Here is a 25564-nt window from a genome sequence, read left to right on the forward strand (position 1 = left end):
AGTATATAGTCCTCCTCTAAAACGTACCTACCTAAGTTAACTTAAAATAAGTACGTAAGTAAATCTTCACTTAGAAAATGAATTCAAACCTAATTTTGTGTAGTTATGAAGCACTCACCATAAAGTTCATCTTCCCAAAATTTCGACTCATTTGGAAACTTTTAACATAGATAAAAATTGTTGTCATCTTTAAAAAGAAATCTAACGGTCCCGAATCACCAGAGAACTGGATAAGTAGGTATAGGGCAGGGAATCAGGTCGGCTTGGACCCAAACCCGACCCAACCCGAATAGGTCGGGTTAAGGTTGATTTTCATATCTGTTTTTTAATTTGGGTCGGGTTCGAGTTCGGATACAAGTTTTGGGCTTTTTTTAAATTTTTAGTGTTATGTGATCGAGTTTATCGGGTCGGGTTTGGGTTGAACTTTTCGGTTTGGTTCGGCTTCAGATTCGGGCTCAAATGTGGTAAAACTATTCAGGTTCGGATTTGGCCATATCCGACCATTCCTTGTCCTATGTAGGTAACTCGCAGAGACCCGAGCCAGCCAGTCATTACCACATTTTCCCCCATTTTCCCAGAATTATAAGGTTTTAGAGCAATGGTGGGGTTTTTTTTAGGTAGAGCAATGGGGACGATTTTAGGGGAGACCGAGAGCGAGATAACTTAAGATGTTTCCTGATCCAGTGCTCTGCTTTCTTACCGAAGATAGTAAAAAATACATTTCGCTAAGTTTTCTTATCCTTATTATCCACCTGTTTCTTTCCACTATTGGTAAAATCCTCCATTGCATACAGTGAGAGTTCTTTAGTGGAATCAAACAAGTTTTCCAGGTAAGTTCAAAAGGATGGAAAACAACAAAATCACTGATGCTTCAAAACCAGGCTCACGAAACCAAGAAGATACTGATGACGAAGATGGGGAGACGATTGCAAAAGAGTTTGAGAAGAAGTATGGACAGGGCTCTCTTGAGGAATTCATAAGGAAAAAAATGCACAATATTCATAAAGAACTACTGGTGCAACATGAAGAAGAGGAGAATGGCAAGCTAGATTTGAACAAGGTTGCGTCTACCTCTTGCATGCCAGATACACGAGAAAACATGGAAGCAACAAACAAAGGTGTACCGAAATTGAGTACCTTGCTTTTTGGTTTTGAAAGAAGGAGGAATCAACTCACTTATACCAATAAAGCTAATCTTGAGGCCAGTTCCTCTAGAACGGTGTCTAGAACAGCCATTGCAGAAGGGAAAAAGGTTGTTACATATGCTGAGGCAATAAAGGAAAAGCCAAAGCGAAATTTGGTAGACCTCACCAAGCTACCGGTCCCTTCTCTTGGAGGAGTAACTCCGTCTATCAAGATCTCAGCCAGCATGGTACAAAAAGGTATCAAGTTTTACAAGTTTGCACTTATTGGTCGGTTGGATTTGCATGATAATACAATTGAAGAAGTAAGAAAACATGTGAGGGACTCCTGGAGTATTAACGCCAAAATCTCACCACTTGGGAAAGGCTATTTGTTGTTTAGATTTGAATGTGAAGAGGAGTACATGAAGACTATGCTAGGAGGGCCATGGTTCATTAAGCAGAAGCTTATAAGGTTTACAAAATGGACCCCAAACTTTAGTGTGGAAAAGCATAAGGAAACAATGCGTTAATTTGGATTAGATTCCCTGGCTTAAGTATGGAGTACTGGGAAGAAGAAACCTTGATATCTATGGCCAGAATAGTCAGAGGTCCGATTAAGTTGGATAAGAACACTCTGGATAGGGATATGGGCTATTACGCCAACATCCAAGTCGATGTGGATCTTGCGAAACCAATCCCAGACCACTTTATGGTTGAAGCTGAAGGGGGAACGAATTTTTTGCAGGAAATTCGGGTGGGAAGGATTCCTAAATTTTGCAACAATTGTAAAATCATTGGGCACTTAGTCACTGAATGTAGGCACCTTTAACAAGCACCACAAAGAATGGGAAAGAGCAAAGAAGATCATAAGCATACTACTGGCAACAAGAAAGTATCGGAGCAAGAACCTCTGGTAAACAATATGACAAACAACCAAAGAAAGAGATAGAGAAGAAAGAATAGAGAAATACATGAAGCAATAGAGACAACCAAGATGGAACAAACAGAGGTTGAAACTAGTATTTCAAAATCGAGCTCAATGCTGGCGCCAGTGGGATTGGAACTGATCATGAACCATAAATGGAACCGGAAGCAGTGGTGAATTCAAATGGGTAGCATCAAACCGAGGAGAATCCTGGTGTGTTTGAGGGTTCAAGGGCAGTTATTGTGTATGCAGGTACTGAGGCTCGGAATGAGTTGGAATTAAATGCTTGTCCATGCACTAAAACCGAGATTAGGGAGGAAGCTGGTAATGAGTTGACTCTTGAGAATCAGCGGAAGGAAGTGGAACATGAAGAAATCAGCAAGGCTACTGTGAGTTGGGCTAATAGAGTTGAAAAAGATGGTCTAGAAGCAAAGATGCATAACGAGATCATAGTGGAGCCGGATGGTACCTTTTGTATAGCACTTCCATGAGCTGAAGTAATTCCTGGACCTCAAGTGGGAGTCATGCAAAAAACCAGTTTCATTACAGCAAGATTGGAGACAAGCCACGGTCTAAAAAAGAGCCTACCTCCCAAAGGTAAGAATGAGACAAAAGTGTCAAGTGGTGGTCAACTAGTGACAAGGTCTATACATAAGCTTCCTGAAAAATCCGGTTCTAAATGAGAGTTCTATACTGGAATATTAGGGGAACTAGAAAGAATAAAGATGTAGACAGATTAAAACAAATGTGTAGCTTTTTTTAACCCGATCTCCTTTGTGTTGCTAAACCTAAAGTCAGACCGAGTGCTCACATTGTTAGTAGTTATGGGAATTTCCTAGAATACATTTTTTTGCACAATGATGAACCAGACTGAAAGGGAAATTTGTGGGTATTTTGGCGGAGGGGTTAAGATGTTTCTCTGGTTTCTAAATCTCATCAGCAAGGCAGTTTGGTTACCTTTGTACATGCAAACTGTTTAACAATCAGAAGGAGGGAGTTGTGGATAGAGATGAGCAATTTATATACTGATGAACCTTGGCTTGTAATAATAGGTGATTTCAATGTCGTTTTAAGAAACAATGAAAAGAAAGGGATTAGACCTCCATATAGAGTTGCAGTGGATGAGTTCTTTTCAGCCATTAACATGTGCCATCTTCAGGAAAGTAGTTTTAAGGGTTTGAAGTTCTCTTGGTGTAATAACCAAAAAGGAAGGAATCGAGTTCTCTCCAAGATTGATAGGGCTATGTTTAACCAAGCTTGGAGTGAGAAATTCAATGGGTGGAGTTACAAAGTTAAACACAGATTGTTTTCTGATCATGCTCCCCTATTGGGTAGACACTACCATATCCCAAGACCATAGAATGTACCTTTCAGATTCAATAAAGTATGGCTTTCCCATGATACATTTCAAAGCTTAGTCGATGAAAGTTGGAAGGAGGTGTTACTGGCTGGGTACTCCGATTCTCAAGTTTACTCAGAAGTTGAAAAGATTAAAGGGTGCGATCAAAAGATGGAATGTCAATGTTTTTGGGAATCTGGATAACATAATAAGAAAGCTTCAGGCAAAATTTGATGCTTTACAGACAAGAGGTGATGAAGACTTAGAAGATCAAGCACTATTCGAGTTAGTTGAAACAAAGGAATTGCAGTTGCAAAATGCTCTTTCTAATCGGGCTGCTTTGTGGAGACAAAAAAGTAGAGTTAAAGATATTAAAGAAGACAGCAGGAACACAGCTTATTTCCACACGATGTGCAAGATCAAGCAAGAAAAACATATGATAGTGGAGATGCAAATAAAAGAGAATGTACAACTCACTTCATAATATAAAGGACTATATGGTCAAATATTATAAAGAAAAATTTGCCTTGAGAAATACATAGGTCAACGACCAGCTCCTGAACTTAGTCTTAAAAGTGATTACTGAAGAAGATAACTTTATGCTCTGTGCAATCCCTCTAGAGGTAGAGATCCAGAAAGTAGTTTTTTCTATGAAGTCAGAGAGCTCGCCAGGACCAGAAGGGTTTCAAGGATGCTTTTATCACGCGTGCTGGAACATAATCGAAGATAACATATGTAGTGCTATGACTTCTGTCTTTAGAGAAGCCTACATTCCTATGGGGGTAAATAATAACTTTCTTGCTCTTATTCCTAAGGACAGAAATGCTAAGAAAGCTTTCCATTATAGACCTATCTATACGAGTAATTTCTTTATGAAGATCTTGTCAAAAATCATACAGACTAGGCTGAAAAGGATCATTTCAAAGTTAGTCTCCATTGAACAAGTAGGGTTCATTCATGGTAGATCAGTTCATGATAACATTTGTATGGCATCCGAAATGATTAATGCAATGAAACAAAAGAAAACTAGTGGCTCCATTGGTCTCAAAATTGATATATCTCAGGCATATGACACACTTAGTTGGGAATTTTTACTTGAAGTTCTCAAACGGCTAGGGTTTGGGCAGAGATGGATTGATTGGGCGTACACAATTCTTGGGTCGGAAAAATTATCTGTCCTCATCAATGGGGGTCTTTGTGGTTATATGGGAGTTGGAAGGGGGTTGCGACAGGGAGACCATCTCTCCCCGTTACTATTTGCACTGGATGAAGATGTTCTAAGTAAGGGACTTAACTATCTGAGGGATAATGGGCTCATCAAACCCCTTTACACAGCTAAGGGTTATCCTAGCCCTTCGCCCCTGTTGTTCGCAGATGACATTTTTATCTTCATGAATGGCAACATAAAGGAGGTAAAAAATCTTACAGGGTTTCTCAAAGAATATCAGAATGCGGTTGGTCAGGACATTAATAGAAATAAAAGCAAGCTCTTTTTGGGTGGATTGACTGAGGTCATGAGGGAAAGAATAAAAGAGGTTCTGAATGTACAAGAAGGTGTGATATCTGAGAAATACCTTGGCGTGCAATTAATGCAAGGGAAAGTCAAATATACAATTCTCTTGAGTTTGGTTGACAAGATCAAGAATAGGATTACCAGCTGGCAAAGGGAAACTCCTTTCTCTTCAAGGAAGGGCAACTCTTATCCAATTAGTGCTTGGGAGCATCTCAGTTTACAATATTAGTGTGTATAAATGGCCCTCGAACATTATAAAAAAAAGGTAGAAACTCTTATGAGGAACTTCTTATGGACAGGTAACCCTCGTGTTTCTAAAAAGACCATCCACAGTGGCATGGGATAAATGTTGTAAGCCAATTGATGAGGGGGGTCTTGGATTCAGAAAACTGAAGGAGATGAACCCCTTCTCATGAAGCTTGTGTGGCATGTCCTTACTGCGGAGGATCACTTTGCAAACTATATGAGAAACAAATACTTTACAAGGGATGGTGGCATGATTACCTATTATGTCAAATCTTCTATTTGGACTGGCATTAAGTGGGCACTAGAGGAACTGAAATCTAGAACTCAATGGGTAATTGGAAATGGGTCCAAGATCGATGTCTGGAGAGATAACTGGTTGGGAAATTTCTCAATCAAGCAAAAGTTAAACCTCACTGACTCTGAACTCAAAAGCTACAGAGCAAGAGTTAACACTCTCATCCATAATGGGAATTAGGCCCTTCCTATTCAAATTCAGCAACTCCTGAGCAATGCAGGGATATCTTGGCAGAACCTGCAAGGTCTAACCACTAATGAACAAGATAACATGCTTTGGACCCCAAACCATTGTGCGAAGTTCTCGGTGCACTCGACTTTCAAGGAAATCAGGAGAAAAAGACCAAAACCTTGTTGGGTGTTGATAAACATAAAAATTGATTATTTCTACTCACGAATAAATGATGAAACTTAAACACAAGTAAAACTAAAAACTTTACGAATTATAATTTATCAAAGATTTCTACTCTCGAATCTATCGAAATAGAGTGTAGTAAAAGATTCGTTCCACTCCTAGTTCTTTAGCATTCAAAGTTTTCTATATTATCAGTCCTAGCCAAAGTTAGTGAGAGTAATAGTGGGAATTTATACTACGATGTGAATTCAAATAACAAGATACGAATAACTAAATGACGAAAAATACTAAAGTTTGAATCTAGATAAAGAATTAGGGGGGATTGAATCCACCTTAAATCCAACTTAATAAACTAGCATAGATTGTTGTAATCCAGTTCTTACGATAAGAATTGGTCGTTCTAATCCCTAATCAATCATGGCAATCTCTACCAAATAATGACTAGCATGTGAGGAAGTCCAACCCATTCTCATGGCAAATCAACAACATTCTAGAATGGAATAGACTCTTACAACTAGTTCTACACTACACAATCAAGTTCTCATCAAGGCTTTATCAAACCCCTCTAATGGAGGTTTAGCCTTGATTCATTAAACTGTCATTTCCAATTGAATTAAAACTAGACATCATATAAAGATTCTAACTTTACTAATTTAACTAATCAATAAATTCAAATCTAAATTAACAACTAAGAAATGAAATTGATAACTAAATAATCGAAACTAGATCTAAATAATTTAATAATTAAAACTAGATTATGATTAGCTAATTAGCAATTGAAGACAACTAATTTATGAATTTAACAATACTAAAACTAAACAAGAATTGAATCAATAAACTAAATCAGAATTAAAAATGAATATTTTATTATAAAACTAAATGTGATTCTAAATTAATCATTTACTTATTCTAACTAATCTATTGCAAAGTAAAAACAAGATGTAAAACAATAATTGAAAACCAATTAATTGAATAAAACTCAAAACTAGATCTAGAATTATCTCTAATGGCTCCCTTCTATCTAACCTAATCCTCCTTTAAGAGCTAACTCTTGTGTGTGGAAATGGAGGATACCAGATCCACATTTTCGTGCATGGGCTGAGGAGCCATGTTTTGGGCCGGAGAATCGAGCCCAAAGCCCAATTCCTTCAGTCCACAGAGCTCTTTTCAGCTGGCTTTGATTGGGTCAAGGTTTAGACCATTGAAAAGCTCTTTCTGAGCCGGTCAATTTTACATAAGGTATGCCTAATTCCGAGGCCTGAGTCCAAAGATACGGTCTTCGAACGTTCTACCGACTTTTGTGTGCTGTTTCTGCCCGCGTTGACTTTGACTTTTCAGCTTTTGACCGGTTTTTACAAAGGCTTTTTCTCCTTGAATATTGGCCTTTAATCATAGAACTTCTTTGCAACCAACCCTTGCTCCTTTATCTCACCAAAGTGGCACATTTCTACACATAATTAACTTCAATGCCTGAAATACATAAAAGCACGTAATCAGCATTAACTCTTATTTATTACTCGCATAATTGGTCTAAAAGTATTATTGTTAAGGGGTTAAAACTACAGTTTTGGGCTCTTATCAAACCACCCCCAAACAGCATTTTACTTGTCCTCAAGCAAATATGAGAAATTAGCATAAGTGACCAAAAATGGAGTTCTAACTAATCTCGTTTCGCCGAGTGCGATTGCATTTACCATATGCAACAAGGCCTTAAACCACTAGGAATTCCCTAGTTTACGAGTTATAGCCTCATGAGAGTTTTCCAGTGAAGGTACTCACAAACTTCATCTATACTACAACGACTAAGAAATAAAACTATTGTTTCTTTATTTATGCTCCCAATTATCTATATATCTCACTAGCAATGAATAAAGAATAATCAAGTCGAAACCTAAGCTAATATATGCATAATAATCAATCATCTACGAATAAACATATATACAATGAGTAATACTATGAAATGCACTAGCAGGTCCGTTTCTAAAAACTCGGAATAGCGTCCTTAAGTAGGTCCTCACATAAATGTCAAGACAAAAACCACTCAGATTTTTCCGCTCAAGTTTCACTACTCCACTGTGCAGTGGGCACACTTTACCTTACAATCTCAATGACACACAAGGAAGTCGGAATCAATCAAACACATCTGCCACTTACTATCACACTAACCTATTCCTAATTGAGCTAGAGGTCTTTATTAGGTGTTGCGGGGATTAGGAGATGGTTTAAGAAGGAAGGAAATGGATATTCAAAACTGATAAGTCTGAGATAATAGAGTCTTCATATTAAGTAACTAGAGAAAACCTTCTTCTTTACTTTTCCTTCTACACTTTGTTTCCATCCTTAGCCATATATATATATATATATATATATATATATATTTTTTTTTTCTTTGGCTTTTGACTCTTTTGATTCTATTTTTGGAGTTCTAACTCTTTATTTTCTTTTATTATTATTTTTTATTTGGATGGAAACTTTCTTTTCTTATTTGAAGTGACTAGCAAATTCTTGATTTCAAAGGTCTTTCTCTTTTCTATTCTTCATCTCTATTCTCAGACTCATTCAAAGAATGGGTAGGTTGATATTATTTTTTTTTTATTTATTTTGTTTGTTTTGTAACAGGGTAAAGGATTTGTGGTTTATGAAAGGCTAAAGAAAGGCTCAAAGGGGTGACTAGCGGAAAATAATTCATAGGTTTGAATTTCTGGCTATATCGATCCAAAGAGGGCCTAAATTCTCGCTTAGGATATGGTATAGTGATCAAGCAAGTGGACGTGTGATTTCTCTATCCGGATTTTACTTCTCCCTTGTGTCATTTCTCAAATGTTTCACTCATATAAGGTTTTAGGCTATATTCTCACAGGATTTGTAGAATAAGTACTCTAGCATAGATTTCAGAAACTTACTGCCAACAATCATAGATACTCATGTAACATATTTATAGATAGATGCAATAATTATTACCTGCATATTAACCTAAGTTTCTAAAAATTATTCTAATGCAAAAGCTACGTGATATTTCTAGATTATCAAGGGCCTAGAGAAGGAAATCAATATCAATATTCCTAAGTGTACAACATAAACGTTTTATTAATATTTTTAAAATTTTTGATTTTTTTAACTAGAAAATAAGTGCATACTGTACATATCTATATCCTAATAGATACCTTAATTACGCGTGTTTCCATGCCCCCCCCCCCCCCAAACAATAAGCATGCTTTCTCCTCAAAGTATTTAAATAAATAGGGTAGAGAAATACCATGGAAACATGTGAAATTCTTGAACATCTGCAAAACAAGGTTAAAACATACTAATATAGAAAATAAAACTGATGCAAGTCTATAAGAGTTCCACCCGTTATGGGGCTAATGAGAAATAAATTGATTGGGACATAAGCAGACACTAACTGAAATAAAAACGAACCTTAACTCCCATTTAATCCTCATCCTCATTTCCCTCTCCAAAGAGAGGAGGTTCCTTCGCATCCTGCCATGCCATGATAACTTGCCAAGCCCGCCGCTGTGTGTCATCAACTTGTGCTAACCTGTCGATTGTTACTATGTTTGATGGGGTGTAAGGAGCAACCAAATGAGGTTGCACCAACCATCCCGGCCAAGTCATTACTCGAAATGAGCGAACCACCCAATTAGTGGGTCTCATGACTTCAACCCTTTTCCAATCTATGAACTGGGTACAGAATTTAGGTAGACAACTGAGCATGATGCGGCAAACCAAAACAGGCATAAGAAGATACTTATGCCTCATACCTTGGGCTCTCTTAAGACTAGCCACTAATACTCGGGGAATGTCATATCGGTGACGTCCCTCAGCTAAAGCAAGGAAAACGTCACCAGCGGTACTATTTGCAGAGGTAAACTGCCAATCCCCTAAAATATTCATCATGATGAATAACATGGTGGTGCCTACATTGAGAGACAGGCTACCAAGGGCTATATTATAACGCCCTTGGTCCATTATACAAAACACCCCTCCCCCATAATACTCATGGAAATATGTATAGTCATAGAGGTATGCATTATCAGTTATATATCCCCACGTGTAAATAGGATCAGGTATTGGTATTCCCGAAACTAACGCTACCACATACTTATTGAATTCTAGTGGTGTGTCATCAACCGTGACGGAGAATTCTTGTTCTCCATCCTGGTTACAATAGAACTTAACATTATTGTAAAAAAATTCAGTAAGTTTAGGTGAATACGAGTCGTCTTCACTTACCAGAAGATGCCTCCATCCGAACTGCATGATCCTTTTGTGGAACCAATGTCCATAAGTCTTGCTCCCCAACAAGTGTTCGAAAGACTGCTCCAGTATTACTATAGGTGAAGTCATCACAAAACTACTCTCTAGAGCAGCTGCAACGATCCTGGAACAACCCATAAAAAATTGGAATTTTTCGTGCCCACGGGGGTTAGGGAGCGGGGTGCACACAACCTATGCCTGGGATGGGCGCGGGTTGCACCTTGGTTAATTTCGAGTTCCAGGCACTTGGGCGCAGGGCGCGCTCACTTTTTGCCTGGGATGGGCGCAGGTCGCACTCAGGATGAAAACTGGAATTCCAATGTTTTGGGCGCAGGTCGCACTCAGGTTTGGGCTTAGTAGGGCGCGGGTTGCGCTCTGAAGAAATTTTGATCGGCGATTACCTGGGGCGAAAAGCGCCCGAGGTCTTTGAAATGCAAAAGTGAGAAGGAAAAAGAAGGAAAAGTTGGGAGTGAAAGGTGAGAGATGAATGTGAGGTGTAGTGTGGGTTGTGAGTGTAGAATGAAGGAAGTTTATATAGGTTTTAAGTTTCCAAAACGAATCGGAAAGTTGCTGATAAAACATAAAATTGATAGTTTACCTACGAAATGAACGATAAAACTCAAAACGTAAGTAAACTAAAACTACCTTATGTGCCTATATTTTATCAAAGATTATACTCTCAATCCTATGAGATATAGTGGAGTAGATGATTCGTTCCACTCCTAGTCCTTCCGCATGCTGTGCTCTCTACGTATAAGTAAACTTAACTAAAAAGTTTAATGAGAGATTTACGAAATGGCAACTAGACTACGATGCAACTACCCACAAGATGCAACTAGTCGACTATTAGAACAACTATGGGAATGCTACGTTGATTCTATGATAAGGAGTTAGAGGGGATTGATTCCACCTTAACTTCGACTTAATCCTACTATCCATCTAATCGTCAGTAATCCGAATTGAATCGCCCGTGAGAACAATATGGTTACTCCTAATCCCTAATTACACATGGCATTTCTACCAATTCATAACTAACATGTGAACGATTACACCCATTCTCATGGTGAACTAATCATTTCTAGAGTGGAAAGGAAATTACGACGACTCTACGATAATCGAAATCAAGCTTTCATCAAGGCTTCTCAACCCCCTCAATTGGAGGTTTAGCCGAGAATCATTACGCTATCATTCCCAATGGAATTCAAACAAGACATGATATCAAGATTTGAACTTTTCTTATTTAAACTCAATGGAAACTAATCATGCAATAATTTAATTAAACTAATAATGACATCAATGAATTGCAAGAGATGTTTAATGGAAAATGAAGCTAGATTATCAAAAACAACTAACTTTATTAATCTAATGAAAAGTAACAATGATTCAATAATCTATATTAAAACAAGGTATGAAAACTAATTAATTAATGGGATAAAACTCAAAACTAGATCTAGATCTATCTTATTTTCTAACCTAAACTCCATTAACATTAGCTTCCTAACCTAACTTATTTTCTAACCTAACTATCAACGTAACATGGGAATTTAGATCTAAACAATTGTAAATGACAAGAATCGAAATTGACAAACTAGCTATTTTATTTATCAAACTAATGATTAATCTAAAATAATAATCAAAATTAAACTAAAATTAATTTTATTAAATGAAAACTAGATCTAGAATTATCTATAGTTTTAGGTCTAACTATCTACCATTAACTATCTACCATTAACAAAGATTCAAGCTCTTGTTTTTATACTTCCAGATCCAAAAATCGTGCATGGGCTTGGAGCCATGTTTTGGGCCAGAGAATCAGGCCCAAAACCCAATTCTTTCAGTCCAAAAAGGCCTCTTCAGCTGCAGTTGGCTTCAACAGACTTTTTGTCCACTTTTGCTTCTTTTATTGGGTCAAGGCTTGGACCCTTGGAAAGCTCTTTCCGAGCCGGTCGTTTTGACATAAGGTAGGCCCAATTCCGAGGTCTGAATCCAAAGATACGGCCTTCGGAAGTTTTTGGAAACTTTGTGTCTTTTTTACGCCCAGCGTCGACTTTTCAACTTTTGGCCGGGCTTTAGAAAAAGCTTTGTCTTCTTCAATCTTGGCCTTTAATCACAGAACTCCTTAGCAACCGACCTTTGCTCCTTTATCTCGCTAAAGTGGCACATTTCTGCACATAATGGACTTTGAAGCCTGAAATGCATAAAAACACGTAATCAGTATTAACTCTTAATTATTACTCACATAATTGGTCTAAAAGTATGACTGTTACAGGGTCTAAAAGTATGACTCTATTAAGATAGTGGAAAACGCCTCGAAGTGCGTGCATGACATACGTTATGCGAACGAATGAACTATAAATTCATAGAATATGTCAATCCGAATCGAATTACAATTAAACGGCCTAAACAACACTAATGGGACATAAAACATTCTAGGACAGAAACACGACCACCCCACCCCCAAACAAATTTTTTACAACAAGGTTTAGAAATTTTTTTTATTTTTTTTAATGGGTCTTTTAAAGTCAGATTCCCGAGACTTCCTAGATTACTATATTTATTATTTATATATATATATATATATATATATATATATATATATATATATATATATATATATATATATATATATATATATATATATATATATATATATATATATAAGGATATAAGGAAAAATAATAATGAGTAAGGACATAATTCACCCCATAGAGAAACATGACTCAAAAATCGGAGAAAACGTGTAAGAGTGGAAAACGTGAATTATGTTAAACGTGGACTTAGGATCCGGTACTTACAGCCACACACACTCCATAGGGGGGCCGGTTACCTTAATGGTGCACTCACCCAATATCTGGAAATGAAAAGGATGCACCAAACAAAAATTGAGTCATTTATAGTCGGATACTTTCGAGACTTTATCTAAACATATGTATGAACATGCAGGTTTATCATATATCAACAACCGAAATAGTTGTGGATCATTCCATAAATAAATATCACAGAAAACATATCCAAACACAATCAAGCACCAAGATTTCCTATGACGCAACCTAGTGAAATGACAGCGAAGTCGGATAACCCTATAACGTAACCTAGCATGCACCATCTTTTTCATTTTTGCAAGAGAGGGTATCCTAGTGAATAAGTGTGGAAAAGTGAACGGTTGTGGAAGATATGGTGGATATGGATAAGTTGTAGAAGGAAAGCATGTAAACAATGAGGATGTGGGTTTAGCACAAAACTCATTCATGGTGTAGGTAGGGACTGTCTCAAGTCTGAAAATGAAGGTGTCAAATAGTTTGTCCTTCTAAAGTATTTGTTTACTAGGTGGATTTAAAAAATTGTGAAGCACAGGAGAAACAAAAGGATCGAGTGCAAACTCGAGATTCCTTTGAAAGGGTGGAAGGATGGAAGTCGAGGTGGATGTTGTGCAAAGTAGTTCTTGATAGGGTGAATCATCACCTGCTCTAAGAAACTCATCGAATTCCTCATCTAGATTGGTCATATTCACATTACTATGGTAGTCCTCTATATCTTTGAGAAAGTCATCTATCTCGTCCTCATCCATAATATGTGTATCGACTAGTGTAGGGATGAAATTGTTGGAGTCTGAACTTCCAAAGGAAAGAAATTTGGGCATATGATTATCAGGGAACGTGTTGTTGAAATAATCTCGAGCGAAGCTCTCGATCATGCTAACCTCTCCATCCATAGAGGAATCGGGTAAATGTGTCTTTGTTTTAAAAACATTTACTTCAACTGCAAGATGGCCAAAAGACATGGGCATTGAACCATCGCGGCAATTAATGAGCGCATTGGCAGTTGCCAGGAAAGGACGCCCTAAGATGATCGGGACAGAGTCGTTGGCGACTTCTATATCGAGGATGACAAAATCAGCTGGATAGTAGAAATCCTGAATTTTTACCAGCACATTTTCAACCACACCCTTAGGATACTTAATAGACCGATCAACTAATTGCAACGTCATTTTAGTGGGTTGCATCTCGTCTAGACCTATTTGTCTATATAAATAAAACGGGAGTAAGTTAACACTAGCCCCCAGGTCTAATAACGCGGTCGTTGTATAGGAATCTCCTAAGGTGCATTGTACAGTAGGACGACCAGGGTCCTTGTACTTAACAATTCCATTATGTTCAGATAGAGTTGGGAATTGTTCTATTAAGAAGGCGTCTTTTGGTATATTGGTCTTACGCCTAGTAGTACACAACTCCTTAAGAAACTTAGCATGGTGTGGTAGCTTTTTAATAGCTTCGAGGAAGGGAAGGTTTATAGTTAGATTCTTGAAAACGTCCCTAATCTCCTCATAATTAGTATCCCTAGTTAACATGGCTAATTTTTGTGGAAACGGTGGTTTCTCTCTATATTTAGCAATTGTATCACCTAGATGTTTAACCTTGGCTTTCTGTTTCTTAGGTTGTGTTGTAACTGGTACCTCTACAGTGGTAGGCTCTTCAATTTCTATTTTGGTATCTAGTAAAGTAAAGCGGTGTAGGGACTCTTGGTGGGGTAACTATAGGCATAGTTACTTTGTTATCAACCACTCTGCCCGAGCGAGGAGTGGTGATGGCCTTTACCTCACCTACATTTTCATATTCATTACTAGTATTATCGGTTACCTCAAAGGCTGTGTTTGTTGTTTTAGGATTAGGTATTGCGTGACCTGGAAACACACCTTTGGGTTGGGCTTTATTTTGGGCCAACCGTTGGGTTAAATTATTAACGGATTGTAGAAGCTGTTGGTTAGATTGAGCCATGGTTTGGAAAAGTTTTTTGGCTCACTTATATGAAGGTGTCAAAGGCGATCGGTTGTGTGGGTGTAGTAGTCACGGGTGGTGTATTTGGAACTATTCAGCGTGAATTATTTATGGGGTGGATTTTGATAATTATTATTTACCTAACGATACCTCTATTAGCATTATAATTATTATAACTACCTTGACCCCATGCTTTGACCTTGTTGAGGTTGCACTTGGTTGTTATAATTATTAAAATTACCCGACCGTCCTTGTCGTCGTGGTGGAGCTTGGTTAAAAGCGTGCGTTGGCCTAACATATTGATTATTGTACCATGGAGGTGTGACGTGTTGGTTATTTCTCCAACCGAAGTTGGGATTTTGTCTCCAAGGGGCGTTAGGTTCACTATTAATGGAACAAGCTTGTTCATAGGCTATGGGACAGTGGAAGTCGGGATGCTCAGGGCTCCAACAGAAACTACATGGATTTGAATTTACATTTATGACGGGGATAGGCTTTTGTTGAACAGAAATGGCCTCTACCTTTTTAGTGAGTGATTCGATTAGAGTTTTAAGCTCGGGATCGTGTTTGATTGCAATCATACCGGCGGCCTTAACTGTATTAGAAGAACTAGCGGAGCGGTGGATATCGTTACTACCCCCCCAGTTGTTATTTCGCTTAGTTTGATCCTCTAAAAATTTATAAGCCTCCGAGGCTCCTTTACTTAAGAAACTACCCCCATTCATTATGTCAAGGACTTCTTTATGGTGGTGTAGAAGTCCTTTGAAAAAGGCACGAACTAACGTGTCTTTCGCTAAGTTATGATGTGGACACTCTATAAGGAGATCGGTGAAACGATTCCAAGCCTCTGAAAATGATTCATGAGGATTTTGTCGAAAGAAATAAATCTTGGAAAGCATCTCATCCGTCTTTAGGGGTGGGTAAAAATGTTCCATAAATAGCTGAACAAGTTTAGCCCACGAGTCCACAGAATTAGGCGTTTGGGTAGTTAACCAAGACGCCGCCTTATCGGCTAAGGTGAAAAGGAATACCCTGAGTATAATTTGTTCCGCACTAACCGTAGGATGGTGGAATGTTATTAGGACTTCTTCAATCCTACGCATGTGCTGATAAGGTTTTTCATGGTCTAACCCATGAAAAACGGGTAACAAATTAAAAATATTTGGGGGATTCGAAATCCCCAATCGGTCCGCTAGAACGATGCAAGATTTAGGGCTATCGCCAGGCTTTGTAGAAGTCGAGAGAGGAGTCTCTTAGCCTTCGGCATTATATCGGGTTGTGTGTGTGAAATAGTAGCTAGAGGTGTAGTCGGTGGTATACTAGATAGACTTGTTTGTTGGCGTTGTTGTGTAATTACGTTCGGTGTTTTGTTCGACCGGACCTTAATCTCATACAAGGCTAAGACCAAACTTAGCTAAACACATCAACACTCCAAACAAATCGATATACTAGTATAAACCTCTAACGAGGAGATGTGAGGTGTGGAAGAAAGGAATACCTGATTAAGGTCCTTGCTTAAACTTATAAATAGCGTCTTGTTTACGGCGTGTTGATTATATATAACAAGTTAGAACACTGAAAAACTTGAAAAATCAAAGTTTGAATCAAAACTGTGGAAATTCGGCAAAATTCCTCTCAGGGCGCGGGTCACGCTCACTTTGGGCGCGGGTCGTGCTTAGTATAAGTTCAAGTTATAGTGTTTGGTAGTGGTCGCTCAACTTCCAAGATATCTTGAGCGCGGAGTCGCGCCTTTTAAGCGAGTCGCTCTGTGCAAAAAAAATTCGAGGAAGTTTAAAGCTGAAAAAGACAACCACAGTTAGAATCGAACAAGGGTGGGTGGGTGAAATGGGACTTTAAGAAGAGTTGTTATACTACGAAAACAATGCGAAAGTGAAACTAAGATGGCAGTGGCGCCATTTGATAAAACATAAAATTGATAGTTTACCTACGAAATGAACGATAAAACTCAAAACGTAAGTAAACTAAAACTACCTTATGTGCCTATATTTTATCAAAGATTCTACTCTCAATCCTATGAGATATAGTGGAGTAGATGATTCGTTCCACTCCTAGTCCTTCCGCATGCTGTGCTCTCTACGTATAAGTAAACTTAACTAAAAAGTCTAATGAGAGATTTACGAAATGGCAACTAGACTACGATGCAACTACCCACAAGATGCAACTAGTCGACTATTAGAACAACTATGGGAATCCTACGTTGAATCTATGATAAGGAGTTAAAGGGGGATTGATTCCACCTTAACTCGACTTAATCCTACTAACGACGAATCGTTGTAATCCGAATTGAACTGCTTCACAGAACAATATGGTTACTCCTAATCCCTAATTACACATGGCATTTCTACCAATTCATAACTAGCATGTGAATGATTACACCCATTCTCATGGTGAACTAATCATTTCTAGAGTGGAAAGGAAATTACGGCGACTCTACGATAATCGGAATCAAGCTTTCATCAAGGCTTCTCAACCCCCTCAAATGGAGGTTTAGCGGAGAATCATTACGCTATCATTCCCAATGGAATTCAAACAAGACATGATATCAAGATTTGAACTTTGCTTATTTAAACTCAATGGAAACTAATCATGCAATAATTTAATTAAACTAATAATGACATCAATGAATTGCAATGGATGTGTTTAATGGAAAATGAAGCTAGATTATCAAAAACAACTAACTTTATTAATCTAATGAAAAGTAACAATGATTCAATAATCTATATTAAAACAAGGTATGAAAACTAATTAATTAATGGGATAAAACTCAAAACTAGATCTAGATCTATCTTATTTTCTAACCTAAACTCCATTAACATTAGCTTCCTAACCTAACTTATTTTCTAACCTAACTATCTACGTAACATGGGAATTTAGATCTAAACAATTGTAAATGACAAGAATCGAAATTGACAAACTAGCTATTTTATTTATCAAACTAATGAAGAACAATGATTCTAAAGATTAATCTAAAACAATAATCGAAATTAAACTAAACTTAATTTTATTAAATGAAAACTAGATCTAGAATTATCTATAGTTTTAGGTCTAACTAGCTACCATTAACTATCTACCATTAACAAAGAGTCAAACTCTTGTTTTTATACTTCCAGATCCAAAAATCGTGCATGGGCTTGGAGCCATGGTTTGGGCCAGAGAATCAGGCCCAAAACACAATTCTTTCAGTCCAGAAAGGCCTCTTCAGCTGCAGTTGGCTTCAATAGACTTTTCGTCCACTTTTGCTTCTCTAATTGGGTCAAGACTTGGACCATTGGAAAGCTCTTTCCGAGCCGGTCGTTTTGACATAAGGTAGGCTCAATTCCAAGGTCTGAGTCCAAAGATACGGCCTTCGGAAGTTCTGCTGACTTTGTGTGTTGTTTCTGCCCTTGTCGACTTTTCAGCTTTTGACCGAGCTTTAGAAAGGCTTTGTCTTCTTCAATCTTGGCCTTTAATCACAGAACTCCTTAGCAACCGACCTTTGCTCCTTTATCTCGCTAAAGTGGCACATTTCTGCACATAATGGACTTTAAAGCCTGAAATGCATAAAAACACGTAATCAGTATTAACTCTTAATTATTACTCACATAATTGGTCTAAAAGTATGACTGTTACAGGGTTAAAACTACAGTTTTGGGCTCTTATCAGTTGCCAAAAAGCTTTAAGGCAATTGCCGAAAACAAAAAAATTTCCAAAACCGAAAACGAAGACAACCCATATTCTTGATTCAAAAACAACCCTAATATCTTTTTAGATTTAATTTAGAATAGTAACATCTGAACTCTTTTAGATTTCATCCTATCACAACATCTAATCATAGATATGCCCATATCAGTAATATTCTCAACCATCACTCCAAAATAACTTATAAAATGGAGGATCATATAACAAATCATGCTAAAGTAAATAATATCACCCCCAAACAATTCGGGAAGGTGGGATTAACAATAAAAACAATGCACAATTGAAAAGAACCATATTATATTAAAAATAAAATTCAAACAACATTTGAACTACCAAATTCACATTTAACTTCGGAATTCAAAGTTTAACATTCGAACTAATAAAAAGAAATACATAAAACATAAAAGGAACAATAAAAACAACATCTAATCCATAAGAGCCCTAAACCACTCGCTGCTTGTAGTGGAAGGCACCTGAGAAGGAGATGGCTCCTGAGCTCTCGATGGCCAGAGCCATCCGTCCTGCGGCGACGACGCTCATGCCTCACAGAAACCTCCTCAGAAGAAGAACCCCCCTGGGGTGGGAAGCGTGCAAGCATATCATCTCAAAATTTGCGTTGAGCTTCCATCTCGTCCTTCATCTATTCCCAAAGCTCATCCTCGCGCTGGGCACGAGTCTCGAAGTTATGATGCATGGTAGCTTGCCGAGTCTGGAGATTTTCGCAAATAGTATTAAGGGAACACATGCCACGATGAAGCACCGACATACGTTCTGCATCCGACCTACACCTCTCCAAGGCATCGGCATCAAGACATGTCGTGTCCTCTTCATCCTCCGAGTCATCCTCTTCAACTACCCTCTCTTCAGGCAACCTCCAAACTTTTTGGATACACTCCGTATAAATAGTAGGATTTCTGTGCTCTTTCAGCCAAATCCTATCAGACGTCGGAGTCGCTCTCAAGGTCATCATGATCTTCGTTATCAAAACAGGGAGAGGTGCAATACTCTTCCCAACTCCCCTAATCATGTTACTCAAAAACTCCAGAATATAGAATTCATACTTCTGCTCCTGGAGTATCCCTAAAACATGAAGGCAATTCAGACTGATGTCGCTGACCTTCTCCTTCCCTATGAAATTCCTACCAATCCACTGAGCTACAGCCAGCTGGTTGGTTCTCAGAGACGACTGGCAAACATAATGCAAGCTCGCAATGTAGTTCCCTTCCAAAACAGTCGCGTTCATCAAAGGCTCGATCCCAGTAAATTGGGATTCCTGTAATGTGGCATCGAGATGGCGTCTAGGCGGAATGCCTAAAATCTAAGCCAACAACCCAGTATATACTTCTCTCCTCCTCCTGGCCACCTTAACAAAAGTTCTATTCCCATCCAACTCCCTCGTCCTATAAAATTGTAGGACCAAATCTTCGTGGTAAAAATCATCTGTCGAGTACCACAAACCACTCCAATCTCTCCTAACCATCTCGTCACCGTAAAACGGCGTGAAGTGGTCGACAGTAAACGTGTGCTCCGGCAAAATCCTCCGTCTTTGAGCCATTGAGATTTTGGAACGATTTGGGGGTTTGTATATGGTGTAGGAAACAATGTGAAACAACCTCACTAGAAAAACGATGGTGGTGGCACAGTGGTGGCGCGGCAGTTCAAATTTTTTTTGGTTTTTTCTAATTTTCGGTGGTTGCAAATGTTGGGGATGGTGGTGGGAGAGGTTTGGGGAATATTTCGGGTGGGAATGAATTTGGGCATGGTTAAGTTTGGTTTTCTTTTTTTTTTCTTTTTTTTTTTTAATTTTGTTCTAGGGTTTAAAGCTCGTTAATGGCGGTGGGGAAGACAAACTCGTGACGGTTGGTTTGAAGATGGAGACACACGTGCGTGGCACGTGCCCACGAGATTGGGCCCAAGCCTAATTTGATTTTTCGAATTTATTCAATTTTTCGCACACCTTCAAACTAAATTTGCCACTTCGTTACCGGTCCGATTTATGAAAATGAGATATGGAAATAATCAGGAGAGAATTTCCAATCCAATGATCCATAAAACACTCTATTCCAACCGTGGGTGACATATAAGAAGATGGGAAATGCCTCAAACTGCGTACATGACGTAAGTTATGCGAACGAATGAAATCTAAATTCATAGATAATGTCAACCCAAATCGAAATACGAATAAACGGCCTAAGCAACACAAATGGAAAGTTGAACAATCCAGTACGGAAAAACAAACACCCCACCCCCAAACAAATTTTAGACAACAGAGTTTAGAAAATTCGTTTTAAAAGTGGATCTTTTAAAGTCAGATTCCCGAGATTTCCTAAATTACTATTGTTTGTGATTTTAACAATTTTTTTTATTTTTTTATGCATAAGATTTAATATAAGAAAAACAAGAAAGCAATAAATGCATAATTCGCACCATAGAGGAACATGACTCAAAATCCGAGAAAACATGCAAGAGTGGAAAACGTGAATTATGTTAACTGTGGACTTAGGATCCGGTACTTACAGCCACACACTCCATAGGGAGGGCCCGGTTATCTGAATGGTGCACTTACCATTATATGGAAATGAAAGGAAGTACACCAACGAAAAGGTCAGTCCTCATAGATAGGGTCTTGTAAAAGGACTTCCTCTACATCAGGGGACAAAATCTCGTGGAAATATTTTAACCGTTGGCCATTGACTTGAAAGGTACTATTGTCCTTGGGATTTACCAAGGTGATTGCCCCGTGAGGGGTGACTTCAGTAACCAGAAAAGGACCAGACCAATGGGTTTTTAATTTCCCTAGAAAAATATGTAGACGGGAGTTGTAAAGTAAGACATTTTGACCTACCACAAACTCTTTGCTCAAGATTTGCTTATCATGAACACATTTCATGTTAGCTTTATAATCCTTCGCGAGATCATAGGAATCACTACGGATTTCTTCAAGCTCATTCAATTGCAATTTGCGCTTGACACCCACCTCATCAAAATTAAAGTTAAGGGTTTTTATAGCCCACATAGCACGGTGCTCCAATTCAACAGGCAAATGACAAGGTTTTCCAAATACAAGTCTAAAAGAAGACATACCTATAGGAGTTTTGAAAGCAGTCCTATATGCCCATAAGGGATCAGATAGATGCTTTGACCAGTCTTTCCTATCAGGATTTACAGTTGTTTCTAAAATCTTTTTGATTTCCCTATTAGAAACTTCTACTTGTCTGCTTGTTTGTGGATGATACGGAGTTGCTACCTTATGTGTAACTCCATACTTTTTCACGAGAGATGCAACAACTCTGTTGCAAAAATGTGTTCCACCATCACTAATGATGGCTTTGAGAATGCCAAAGCGATAAAAATATACTCTTTAACAAAAAACACAACTATCTTATGGTCATTGCTACGATAAGCCATGGCCTCTATCCATTTAAACACGTAGTCCATGACAACTAGAATATAAATGAAACCGTGGGAAACTAGAAAGGGACCCATAAAATAAATGCCACATACGTCAAAAATTTCTACCACTATGATTGGATTTAATGGCATCATATTACTCTTCGTGATTCGCCCAAGTTGTTTGTAATGAACACATGTCTTGCAATGCACTTGGGCATCTTTAAAGAGAGTAGGCCAATAAAACCCACATTGAATAATTTTAGCAGCTATTTTCATACTACTAAAATGGCCACCACACTCTTTGTCATGGCAGAATGAGAGAACCTCATTATATTCCCATTGGGGAATACAAAGATGAATAATCTGATCCACACACTACTTGAAAAGGTAGGGCTCATCCTAGTAGTATAGCTTAACTCTGGCCAAGAACTTCTTACGTTCATTTCTTGATCAATCATAAGGAATAACATCAGACGCTAAATAATTCACAATGTCAGCATACCATGGTGCTGAAAAAATAGCATACAGATGCTCATCAGGAAAAGAGTCCGGTATGGACTCAGAATCACTATCATCGTCGTTTGGAAGTCTAGATAAGTGGTCCAACTACATTTTTTACCCTTCTTTTGTCCTTTATTTCTAATGTGAACTCTTGCAGGAGAAGAATCCATCGGATTAATCTCTGCTTAGCATCCTTCTTTGTGAGAAGGTACCTAAGGACTGCATGGTCCGTGTAAACTAGAGTCTTAGAACCAACCAAATAAGGGCAAAACTTATCTAAAGCATAAACGACAGCTAAGAATTCTTTTTCAGTAGTTGTATAATTTCTTTGAGCATCGTTTAGAGTTTTACTAGCATAATAAATAACAGTGGACTTATTATCTAGTTTCTGTCCCAAGACAGCACCAACTGCATAATCACTAGCATCACACATGAGTTCGAAAGGTTTAGACCAATCGGGAGGTTATATAATGGGTGCATAAGTTAAGGCAGCTTTTAAAATTTCGAAAGCCTATTTACAGTTAAAATTAAAATAAAAAATAGCATCCTTTAAAAGTATATTAGTTAACGGCATAGCTATTTTCAAAAAATCTTTGATAAAGCGCCTATAAAAACCTGCATAGCCTAGAAAGGCTCTAATATCACGGACAGTCCGTGGAATTGGTAAAGTCGCTATCTTATCTAGTTTGACCTTATCTACTTCGATGCCATCACTAGATACAATGTGACCTAGTACTATGCTTTTTTTTCACAATGAAATGACATTTTCCCCAATTTAAAATCAGACTCTTCTCTTCACATCATGTCAAAACTTTAGACAGGTTCGACAAGCAGTCAGTGAAAGAGTCTCCATAGATAGAAAAATCATCCATGAATACTTCCATGAAATGCTCTACCATGTCACTAAATATATGAAGCATACACCGCTAGAAGGTACCAAGAGCATTACAAAGTCCAAAAGGCATTCATTTATAGGCGTATGTTCCAAAAGGACATGTGAAGGTAGTCTTTTCTTGGTCATCTATATCAATAATAATTTGGAAATAGCCAGAGTAGCCATCCAAAAAACAATAAAAAGCATGACCAGCTAGACATTCAAGCATCTGATCTATAAAGGGTAAAGGAAAATGATCCTTTTGTGTCATGGCATTTAAATGTCTGTAATCAATACAGATCCTCTATTTCATAGGACCACTCATGGCAACATATTCACCCTTGGTATTACGTACCATGGTAATCTCTGATTTCTTAGGAACTACATGAATGGGACTTACCCATTCGCTATCAGAGATTGGGTATATGATACCCACATCGAGTAACCGTAAGACCTCTTCCTTGACCACCTCTTTCATGGCAGGGTTTAAGCGACGCTGAGGTTCGCGAGAAATCTTTGCGTTATCCTCCAAATGGATACGATGAGTGCATACATTAGGGTCAATTCCCTTAATGTCGGCTAGGGACCAACCAATCGCATAACGATGTTCCCTATCACCCTGATCAAACGTGTCTCTTCCTCCTTAGATAACAGAGAAGATATTATTATCTGATGCCTACCATCCGGATTAAGTTGAATATACTTTAACTCAGGGGGAAGAGGTTTAAGCACCGGGGTGGAAGGAATATCGATAAATGTTTCTGGGGGGTCTTCATCTTGAGTAATGAATACTTGCTTAGGCAGCAGGTCTTCAAACTCTATAGAGGGATCAACATAAGGGTCTACGATAAGTGTAGACTCGAAGATGATGTTGACTTCCTCTAAGTAGGAGTCATCGGCGAAATCTGAACTTCCAAAAGACAAGAATTTATGCATTTGGTTTTCTGGAAACGTGTTATTAAAATAATCTTGAGCTAAGCTCTCGATCATGCTAACCTCCCCATCTACAGATGAATCTGGTAACTGTTTCATCATTTTAAAAACATTTACGTCAACCGAAAAATGGCCAAAAGACAAGGACATCGAACCATCGTGGCAGTTTATGAGCGCGTTGGCAGTTGCCAAGAAATGACGCCCTAAAATGATTGGAACAGAGTCGTTAGCGACTTCTGTATCGAGGATAACAAAATCAACATGATAGTAGAAATCCTGGACCTTAACAAGCACGTTTTCAACCACACCCTTAGGGTACTTAATAGATCGATCCCTTAATTGCAACGTCATTTTAGTAGGTTGGATCTCTTGTAGACATATTTGTTTATATAGATAATACGGGAGTAAGTTAACACTCGCCCCTAGGTCTTGTAAAGCGGTCGTCGTGTGGGAATCTCCTAAGGTGCATTGTACCGTTAAAGTTTGAAATTGTTCAGTTAAAAAGGCGTCTTTAGGAATATTTGTCTTACGCCTTTTAGTGCACAACTCTTTGAAAAACTTAGCATGGTGAGGTAATTTTTAATTGCTTCCAAAAAAGGTAAGTTTATCGTTAGAGTTTTAAAAACTTCCTTAATCTCATCAAAGTTTGTATCCCTATTTAACATAGCTAATTTCTGGAGAAACGGTGGTTTCTCTCTATATTTAGCGTAGGATCAACTGGATGCCTAACCTTTGCTTTCTGTTATTTAGGTTGTGGTTTAACTAGTACCTCTACAGGGGTAGGCTCATCAGTTTCTATTTCGGTATCTAGTTTAATCTCCGGTGTAGGGACTACTTGTGGGGTAACTATAGACATAGTTACGTTGTTATCAACCAGTGGTGATGGCATTCAGCTCACCTACATTTGTATTATCCGTACTAGTATTACCGTTCATCTCAAAGGCTATGTTTGTTGTTTTAGGGTTAGGTATTCCTTGTCCTGGAAACACACCTTTGGGTTGTACTTTCTCTTGTGCTAACTGCTGTAAGGAAAGTTGGATGGCTTGTAAAATCTGTTGTTGAGATTGCATAAAGGTATCGAAACGATCCGGTTGTGGAGGAGTGTTAGCTATAGGTTGTGTGACAAGAACTATGTCATGTTGATTATTAATTGGTGGATTTTGATAGTTATTATTATTAACCGGAATGATACCTCTACTGGCATTATAATTATTATTGTTATAATTAATATAATTACACTGACCTTGTCCTTGTCGTGGTTGAGCTTGGTTGTTATAATTATAATTACCCTGACCTTGTCTTTGACCATGTCGTGGTGGGCCTTGGTTATAAT

At 38.1% G+C, this 25564-nt stretch overlaps 1 non-coding gene across 1 annotated transcript; it reads left to right on the top strand.

Annotated features, from left to right (window-relative positions):
• The first annotated feature begins 15626 nt into the window (after positions 1–15626).
• LOC147494417 (small nucleolar RNA R71) lies at positions 15627–15730 on the top strand. The gene has a single exon (XR_015200629.1). It is a non-coding gene; the product is annotated as a small nucleolar RNA R71 (small nucleolar RNA).
• Positions 15731–25564: the final 9834 nt, after the last annotated feature.

The sequence above is a fragment of the Coptis chinensis genome, chromosome 6, assembly GCF_015680905.1.
Source record: "Coptis chinensis isolate HL-2020 chromosome 6, ASM1568090v1, whole genome shotgun sequence".
NCBI lineage: Eukaryota > Viridiplantae > Streptophyta > Magnoliopsida > Ranunculales > Ranunculaceae > Coptis > Coptis chinensis.